At 39.7% G+C, this 10,426-nt stretch overlaps 1 protein-coding gene across 7 annotated transcripts in view; it reads left to right on the top strand.

Annotated features, from left to right (window-relative positions):
* The first annotated feature begins 5,141 nt into the window (after positions 1-5,141).
* The window catches only part of dlgap4a (discs, large (Drosophila) homolog-associated protein 4a), a 96,287-nt gene continuing 91,002 nt past the window's right edge, over positions 5,142-10,426 (top strand). For all 7 annotated transcript variants that reach the window (XM_080294319.1, XM_080294318.1, XM_080294320.1 and 4 more), the window contains exon 1: positions 5,142-5,668. The gene's annotated coding sequence lies outside the window, so the exon portion shown is untranslated. The remainder of the gene's footprint in view (positions 5,669-10,426) is intronic.

Below are 10,426 nucleotides of genomic sequence, written 5' to 3'. Positions count from 1 at the left end.
CCGAGTGTCCAGAATATATGGTCGCAGGTCTGCTGATACGATTACAAAATCGATCATCGACCTACGGCCTAGAGCGTCCTGGTGCCACGTGCACTTATGGACACTCTTATGTTCGAACAGGGTGTTCGTTATGGCCAAACTGTGATTAGCACAGAAGTCCAATAACAGAGCACCGCTCGGGTTCAGATCAGGGAGGCCGTTCCTCCCAATCACGCCCCTCCAGGTCTCGCTGTCGTTACCCACGTGAGCATTGAAGTCTCCCAGCAGGACAACAGAGTCTCCAGGTGGAGCACCCTCCAGCACCCCCCCCCCCCCCCCCCCCCCCAGGGACTCTAAGAAGGCTGGGTACTCTGAACTGCCACTCGGCGCATAAGCGCAGATGACAGTCAGGACCCGTTCCCCGACCCTAAGGCGCAGGGAACAAACCCTCTCGTCCACCGGGAAAAACCCCAACGTACCGGCAGCAAGCCGAGGGGATATTAGGATACCCACCCCAGCCCGCCGCCTCTCACCAGGGGCAACTCCAGACTGAGACAGAGTCCAGCCCCTCTCCAGGAGACTGGTTCCAGAGCCCAAGCCATGTGTAGAGGTGAGCCCGACTATATCTAGCCGGTACCTCTATTGCAAAAGTAAATATTATATTTAAGAAAAAAAGAAAAGAAGGCTTAATAGGTCCTTTTTAATGTCCCAACCTCTTTTATCTTCCATCGTCTTTGAATGCAGCACATTATAAGTGTATTATTTAACCAACTTCAGGATGCCTGTATGTTAAGCAGCTGTGAAAGACACAAACACACCTGGAGACAAGGCTTTCTGAAAGACAGTTTGGTATATGTTATTCCTAGACGCAGTACTGTATACAGAGATTGTTACATAAAACAGATTGTGAATGAGGGAGCGGACTGATCTGATCAAGCTCGCTGCAGAGCTTGGCAGCTGATGGACGAACAGCTTTCTCCCTCCTCCAAAACAGTCACTGTATACCGTACTCTACTCACTGGCTTCAGTACACACAAGGAGGCCAAGACAAAGCAAAAACAATCCCAAGTTTCACTCGCTTTGCCAGCAGTGTGTCACGATTTTGTATGGGTTAAAATGCTGAAAAGAGCCAGTCACAAACTTCATCTTGTTACAAACTGCATGGTTGGTTTCTGTTTAAATTTCTCCACTAGCAAATCAACCAAAAAAAGCACATCAAGAATGGCAAATGGATTGTGAAAGCTATTCATTTTTCTGAATTGCCATTGTCAAAAAAGAAGGAAAAAAGAGAAAAGAATGGTAATGCTTTGCTTAACATCATTATCTTTCTTATTCAAACAAATTCTTTATTGTAACAGACTGTAAAAAAATTAAACATGGTCTTTGTATCTCTTAAGTGTTTCGGGAAAACCTTTATTGAATAAGAAAATAATGTACCACAATAAAGCTGCTGGACAGTGTCTAACATGTTTCTCTCTTTTTACTATAGCAAAAAAAATCTAGGTCTGCATCACTCTTTATTATAGCTGCTCTTGGTTTTATTATTCATACAAAAATAGGAAAATAATAATTTCTTGCATTATTATTTCCTTATGAGTAGTTTTGTCTTTACAGAAAAAACAGCATTGCAGGAAGTGTCACTGTTTGATCGACACTTATTCACAGATATGCACGACAACATATTCCAGTGCTACAGCACTAAAAAATGTTTGGGAAAATTGATTTACAAACAACAGCATACACGTACACAGATATAAAGTATATATAGGTCAGGCCAGGACCCTTACTGGATACTGGGTGGAAATCAAACTTGCGACTCCCGCTCCAGAGGTGTGTAGTTTTACCACCACACTATCCAGCTGCAGCATTATTTTAATAAATAATGCTGTACATATGCAATATCCAGACACTATGCAGTAATGATTCCCCAATGAAGTGTATATAATAGACATAGGAGAACATTTTAAGATTCCATGACATAAAAGTTATGAAATTATACATACATGAAAATATAGATATCATATCGAACAGCAGGATGCAAACATATGGTATTACATGATATATGGTATTTTTGAAAGGGTGTATTTTGCCTTTGATTACTTTCATTACTTAAAGGCATTAACAAAATGCAAAATTATGCCATGACTGTTTAACCCCTAGAGGGCTCAATTTACCCCATCCTTGTGCTCATTATCCCTCTACATCGGGGCATGTTGTGCAGTAGGACTAACTTTTTTGACAGGTCATTGGTGTAAAACTATAATAACTAGAATTTGATAGATACAACAAAAAAATATTATTATTTGAATATTATTTTTATTATTTTTAACAAATGCAATTTTATTTGGCATCAAAATCAACTGTAAAAAGTTGCTCATCATACCTTCTTTTCTATAGAGATAATAAGGCAATGCAATGTGGATGTATCACTCTGGTGACTGTGGAGATGGTTGGTTTAGGACAGTGGTGGGTGGAGATGCTCATTCTCTCCTCACATTGTCTTTGTTTTCACATAGTCATACATTCACCTATTAAACCACAGTGACATGACAAACACACAGCCAAGTGGCCATTTAATTGGCTTTAGTCCATAGGTAGGATGGTACACATGCCACTGATCCAAATCCTGTCAGGCCTTGTAGGGTGTTCAAAGAAAAAACAGATGTTTCCACTAATATCTGAAATATAATCGAGCAGGTAAATTTACAGTCCATTATGGTTGAACTGGGAACTAACTAGCCAACTTGTAAAAAAGCAATAAGTCAGGGATTACTGCCAGATACCTTACAAAGAAGAAGTACACACAAAAAAAAGCATTCAGTTTACAACACAACCACTGGCCGCCTCTGTGCCCCCTTTGGATATCCATCCTTGGATCAGGAGCAGAGTTATTAGTCATGGTTTTATCCAATCAGCCATCCTTAATGCTTTTGCTACTGGGCATTACTCTGGAGAGGAAAGATTGTCTTTCATTGTCAGTTTGATTTCAAACTGGAGATTAGTCGTATTCTTTCAGTTGCTTGTGGCACAGACCTATGTGTATTTGTGTATGTGCGTGCTTCTGTGTCTAATAATGTTTGCATTTGGGCATACAAACATCTGTGTCGAAATTATTCACTTCGGGAAACCTTCATGAGCTCTTTTTGTGTTACATTCTGTACATATGAAGATTAATATCTGTCAGTCAAACTGTAGCGGTGGGTCATCTCACAGGCAAAAATCTGGTAGTGATTCAGAGACTCCCCAGAATTTCGCTATAATCATGCGTATTTTATATGTGAAATTGGAGACATTAATATTTAAAACCTGACCTTCATATAATTATAATTCACTTAATTTAGGATCATAAACAAAGAGTTATTCACCACTTAAATCACCATGATTATATACAGTCTACATATTAAAAAAAAAAGGTTTATTACAGTAACGATTTTAGTTAACAACAGTGGGCTTGCTGGATAACAATCTGTGAACACAATTTTAGAGCAACATTATAATACATCCGGACTTTCTGTCTCTGAACTCTCTGAACTCGTGAGGACTCAGTTTCATATATTGAGACTGGGGATAGCTATTTAACATGTTTGAATCAATTTACAGCTGTTCTGAGGGTGTCTTCAAAGTCTCCAAAGACCTTTCTAAACATCTGGATTAAAAAATAATCCAGTGCAGTGAATGACAATAAGAGATTTCCCAAGATAAGCCCGTGTTTGTGAATCAAAACAAAGAGGGCAACACCATGGCTCAGACAGAAAGCAGAGTGGCAACATGGTAGATGGATTTTGCATTCATACAGCTAGAAGTGTCTGACATTTATGTAAGCATTATCAGAATAGCCAGAGAAACTGGTAGTTTCCAGTGTGAACTGAAACTATGCTAATGCAGAAAGGCACAGACTATGTGAGTTAATGTCTTTCTTTGGTGAAATCAGATACTGGAAGCTGGAAATAACAGTGTGACTGAACCAAAACAGCATGATTAAGGCCAGAGAGTACAAACAATAGGCTGAAAGATGCTATAAAGAGCTTCACAGTGGAGTAATAATTTAATATCAGAGTTCCCGAGAGAGACCAGTCTCTCAAGAAATAGAAAAATTAGATATGATTCAAATATTGATTATAGGCCTGCATGTGCGCGTGTTTGTGCAAGTGAGCTGAGTCCTTTAAGAATCTTTGTATTTGTTTATATAAACAGTTCTACAGCACATGTACTGTACAGGTATTTTTTAACTAATCTCCAAATGCAATTACAGCTGAGAAAATGGTTTGCTGATGCAGCTTTTATCGTGTTGTAGATGTGTACCTGTGTCTTTAAACTCTCATTTACACTGAGTTAGCCACTCCAATAAAAATGAAGAAGAGTCATCCTGGAAGTGAGAAAAGAAAGAAAATAAACAGGAAGAGGATAAAAAAAAGTGAGACAGAGGTGAGTGGCGTAGATAATAATGATTAACACCAAATAACCAAACGCTGCACATCTGATCCTAAATGTGGGAGAGACTTGACTAAAGTATCTTACTGTGGCTTAACTCGACTTCTTTTGTGTATGCTGAAGTTTAACATCAATTAACTTAGACGGCAGAGCAGCCTATGTGCCCAGCTCTGCCGTCGGTGACATGACCCAGTAATATTATAACTGCGATGGGAGGCTGGTTGGAGGGGCCCACTGTGATTTTTGTTGAGGTCCCCAGCAGACTCTGGAGTCGCCACTGAGCTCATCCATCTAACTTGGATGTAGCAACTGTAAATCAATCAGTTGATCAACTGAGACTAATTGATAATCCGTTTATTCTTTCAGTCACTTTTCTAGGAAGAACTCTAGGTCCAGCATCCCAAAAATAAAGATTTTCCCCCCTGTTTTCTCTTTTTAATGGCTGAAAACAATTGTTTTCTGTCTTGTGATGTTAACAAATTACGTGGATATTTGTCCTTTGCTTTTACCAAATCAGAATGGAAAATGAAAATAATCGGCTGATTAATCAGTGATCGGAACGATCGTATCTGCTGTTTCTGACCAACTTTAAAAAGCGTCATCCGATAAAATCACCAACTCGATGTCAGTCAAAGCTCGGGCCTGCGGTCTGCTTTTTGAATGAATTTTTCCTTTAAACTCCCTCTTCTCTCTCCTTGAATCATCAAGGAGCATCACTCCTCACAAACGGAAAGAATAGACATCCAAACGCACGCACGCACTCATGTGGCCTCTCTCTGCGCATAATGATTCATCAACCACCGTTTGCTCATGAAACCGTGATTTCGGGTCCGATGAGTTCATTTACGGAGCTGGGTGGTTTGTCGTGGGCCCTCGGATGCCCCCACCCCCACCTCTCTCATCCCGCGTCTCGACGGACCAAACGCTGCTGCTGCAGCATCACCGGCAGCCTCCAAACTGCGTTTTCCCTGCCGCGATGGATCCCTGAGTAAACCGGCGAGCTGCTGTCAGAGAGACACCGCTGTAGCTGCTGTGGACAAGGACCGACACGCAATGACCGCAAAGAAATGGTGCCATAGGCTCCAACTAAGAGATAAAGAAAGACAATTTTATTTTTAGCGATGTTATAGGATCGCCTTGTTTACCTTCTCGACAGATAAGCAGCCGGGTGACTGTGATATTACGGCATGTAAGAGCTGGATAACTATTCCTGTGTGACCGACACCCTTCTGCCGCTGATTACAGTGAAATGAAAAAGGTAAGCTTGTTGACACGTTCAGGATTTACATCGGGCGTTGCGGGTTTCAGTGAAGAAAAAAAGAAACAACAAACAACAAAAAACCTGACAGCTCAAATGGGAGCTCATCAGGCTGCATTGTTGCATCGACAATTCCAGTCTTCTTGAGTTGAAATTGACGATTGATTTGGGTGTTTGGATTAGGTCGATTTTCACCTGTCGAAATACGAGTGTGTTTTTAGCGCAAAGAGCCCTGTAAGTAACTTGACATAAATCAATGTAGGTATTATGCCAGCAGCTTGATTTATTGTGAATGTAACAGTTATTCACCTCAGGATGCCTGGACTACCTGGCTTCAGCCTGCCAAAGCCAAAGTCGGTTTATCCTGTAAGATAGTGGTGCCTGAAATCTTTCTTTCCCCTTTTTAGTCTTATGCGCATGATCTGTGTTTGTCAAAGTTATCAAATCTTTGCTTTCATCATTCCTGCAGGGAGAAACAGCCACTGAATTCAGAGTTTGGATAGGGAAAAGCATGTCTTTTGAGAACAATTAGGTGAATCTCTGTTAGCTTTTAACTCAGATTTTGAATTAATCAGAACCATATATATATATATATATATATATATATATATATATATATATATATATATATATATATATATATATATATATATATATATGGTGGCATTGCTTTTTCTTTTTTTCTCTTGATCTTTAATGAGTGGAAATAAAACCCCAAACTAGCAACAAAAACTCAGGCTATCCTCGAGTTTCATCATTCTCTGTCCTAAAATATTGCAGTTTTTATTATCGAGTGTGTGAAAGACATATTTCTAAGGGGCCCTGTCCTCTGGAGGGAGCAGGAGCTGCCTGCTAAATTTTTTGTGTGGACAGAAACAAGCTCTCTTCTACTGTAAAGCTGCAGATGAGTCCGTGGGGGATGATCGATAGCCAGTTTGTATCAAGGCTCGTGTTTCAGCTGTCATTGTCGAACAGTGGTCTCTACAATTAAAAGCCCATTTTGTTAGTGAAAGACTGATTAATAATTCATCCGCAGCTCAATGGAACCACAAATCTGTGGATGGCACACTGAAGGATGCCTGTGGCTTCACAGTGGCTTCAATCTAGTGCTGTGCAGGCTGGAAGGTTTACACATCACTATATAGGCTGGATGGTAAATACACACTTTACTGTTTGCTGACTTTTAAATGTGCACTGGATTGTTTGCTCTAAGCAGAAAACTAAAAGCATACACACTCAGTGTTGAGCAGTACAAACAAGACATCTCTGGGTATCCAGTGTCAAACAGCTCTGTTGGTGGTGGACTGTAGCCTCTAACTGCGGTGTCAATGTCATATTTGCTGCCAGGGAGCCAACAGCCATGATGATACTGTACCACGGAGTTTGAAGGAAACCCAGCTGGCTCCGGTCCAGGATGGTGGGTGTTTTAAAAACCGGCTTAGTCAGGGCTACTGCAGGGAGTGATTAGAAAAGATAGCATACAGTATCACACACATCAGTGTGACGTCAACAGGACGCAGAGCATTAGAAGTATTTTCACACCAGGACCCGGACGAATCCAGAAACTGAGCCAGAGTTGCAGAATCCATCACACTGAACCCATTATGTGAATATTTAGAGAGCTGTCATGCAAACTATCCAGGCATTATTATTTTTTCTTAAATCTGAAACAATCTCAAAGATGAATATTTGTAGTATCTCCTAGTGAAAGAATGTATTTAAGTGCACGGAGTAGCGTGTAATCTTGAGTTCAACTTGTATGCTACATGAGTGCTTCCATTTTAAGTTATGTAACATTTCTACTCACCCACATTTCAGTACGAAACATTGTACTTTTTACTCCACTACATTTATTCACTGGTGGAGGAAGTGCTGAAATCTGTTACTCAAGTTAAAGGAGCAGGCTGGAGTGTAGAAATATACATCCCTATAACTAAAAGTACTGCAATTAAAATATATTTCAAGGTAAAAATGTAAAAAAAAAACCCAAATGGCTTTTTTTTTAAAGAATAAAATAAAATAGTCATTGGTTTGATGCATAAATGGGTAAATATCACCTTAAAGGGGTTGTTCACTCCAAAATCAAACAGATATTTTTTCTGTCACCTGCAGTGGTTTTTCCCATCTATATTTTTCAACCTGTATCAGAGATATGTGCTATAGAAATGTTTGTATTTTCTTAAAAAAACACAATTAAAAAAAAAACAATCCACAAATCGTGGTGCGAGCAGTTTCCTGTAGGAACATTTTCCTTTCTGCTCTCTCCACTCTCCAGCCAACCAACTATCCAGAAGGAAGCCGTTCACCCGTGATCACAGACTTGTACTCGAGACAGTGTGACAAGATACAAATATTAATGGCGTTTATTTATTCTGAGCTGTATTGTTTGCCAGCATGGCTTGTGTTTTAATACGGTAATCTGATAAATGTAGTGGAACAAAAAAGTATCTGGTCATTCAGGTCAGCTTTCACAATAAAGCCCCGAACAGTAGATGTAGAGATACTAATGAGTACTTCCTTAGTTAATAAAGGTAAAGACCAATACACCAAACCAAAACAGTCCAGTACAAACAATAAAAGCTGGGCCTAACTGCATTTAACAGACACAAAGCAACATTTTTTTTTATCTCTGTTTTGGTCTCTAGCAGCTTAAACATCGAGCAATTAACCTGCTAAATGTTCAGCCAGCTAGTCGCTAATCATCAGTTTTCTATTGCAGAAGAAATAATGTTAAATAATCTTTTAACCTGAAAATAGTTGTCTGCTGTTGCTGAAAGTGTCTGGGAGTAAGAGAGGTGGGAGTAAATCAAAAATGAAGTTGTGGACAGGGAGCTTCACCTCACTGTAGAGCTACATAAAACAGTGGGAGCCTGGAAGCAAATGGAGCCGATAATTCTCTCCAGTCTCTTTTGCTTACAGTTCATAAGGTTTCCTGAAGTATGACTGGCCGTGCTGGTCATTACCTGTATCATCAGAAGAGACAGAAATATCATATAGCATTGGCCTAAAAAGCATTTGAATGCACAAGCAAAATAACGTTTTCTTATTCTGTCTCCTTTGTTATTCATTTGGCTGGATTTCCTCCTCTCTCATCTCACTCTAGATTATCAGCTGTATGTGGTGGGAGTAAGGTCAGGTGACAGAAACAACAAGTTAAATACAGTATAGCAGCTTCACCAGCCTTTATGTCGCACTGTTATATTGACTGATGTAGTACTATAACTGACAGCAATATAGTTTGCTGAATTTAATATGTCTGTTGTTATTAAAACTACTGTTTGAGGTAGCCTATTGATGCTATTTGTTCCACATTTGTAATGTCAGTAAAGGCAAACCTGTAAAGGGAAAATGCACTCACTGGACCTGAATTCTAGAAATGGATGAATTTGGAGTTTAGATACAGAAATGGACTACATTTAGACTGTTTTAAACTATATAAACAAGACAATCTTAGTGAAAAGTTACTTATCTGTTCGCTGTAACCTCATCAAAGTGAAGTTACTGAGAGACTTTTTAAAAATTTTGTTTACTTGATCCATTTCAACATGGCAACCTATACCAAGTGCAGTCATAAAGTTAAATCACTCCACCAGACAGCTATACCTGATTTACATTTGGCTTATGTTTACTCCAGGATGTTTTCTTATTCACATCTGGACTGTTTTGAACACAGCTGCTATTTTTAGATTGCTCAGAAGAGGTCCCATTCTGTCCCCTTGCACTTTTGTGAGCTTCTCCGGTGTGTCAAATTGATGATTGTTCAGTTTGAGTAACAGAATGAAGTCTCGTGGAAGCAAATCTGCTAAACAGCGAGTGAAGATTGTATTTAGCAGCTTCATATTTTGTTGGGGTTTGTTGAGGTAGCTCAAGTTTGGTTTGGTTTTTTTTGGCTGCTCTTGTGCATGCTGCGGAACTGAACACATGGCATCATATATTTTTAACATAAAAATTTATATGGGCGTCATCGTAGATGGCATGATATATGACAACCCGTAGTTTGGACCCAGCTCTTATCACCAGCGATGATCCTCAGCATGTGGGACCAGTTAGAAACACAAGCTGATCTTTTGCCCTTGTACAAGTTTGAGGTCCACAATGAAAGTGGCTAGAATGGAAATTCTCTCCTTGGAAATCTTTGCTTATACTATTTAGTAAAAAGGCAGGGATTCATGAGATCTTCAAGGTGAATTCTGTGTGAAGTCTGTATGTTCTCCCCGGACCTACTTGGGCTCTCTCCCAGTACTCTGGCTTCCTCCCACATTCCCAAGGCATGCATGTTAGTTTAACTGATAATTAATTGGCTGTAGGTGTGACTGTGTGTGAATAGTTGTCTGTCTCTCTGTGTTAGCCCAGCAATTGACTGTCAACTTGTCCAAAACGTACCCCACCTCTCACCTAAAGGTAGCTGGGATACACTCCAGGCCCCCTCTGTGATCCTAAACTGGATCAGCAGTTAAGATAATGGAATTTTTGTTAACATTTTGATGGGTAAAAATCAGTCAGACTGATGGATGAAAATCATTTGATTGAATATAACTTGAGTACAAAAAAAAATCCTCATTGAAAAAAAACTCGCAAAAAACAGACATGGATAAAATAAGAATTCAAAAATGTTCTTAAATGAGACCCGTTGTGTTTGCTGTCTGACCGGGAGAAGAAATCCCATACAGTATTTCAAGCTGTTGTTTCTTTGTATTTACCATAGCAACAAGCCACCGGTGTAACTTCGGTTCATGCAGAAGAATGGCGCTCTCAAGC

Source organism: Astatotilapia calliptera, chromosome 20 (genome assembly GCF_964374335.1).
Source record: "Astatotilapia calliptera chromosome 20, fAstCal68.1, whole genome shotgun sequence".
NCBI lineage: Eukaryota > Metazoa > Chordata > Actinopteri > Cichliformes > Cichlidae > Astatotilapia > Astatotilapia calliptera.
This window is presented reverse-complemented; position numbering and strand designations above follow the sequence as displayed.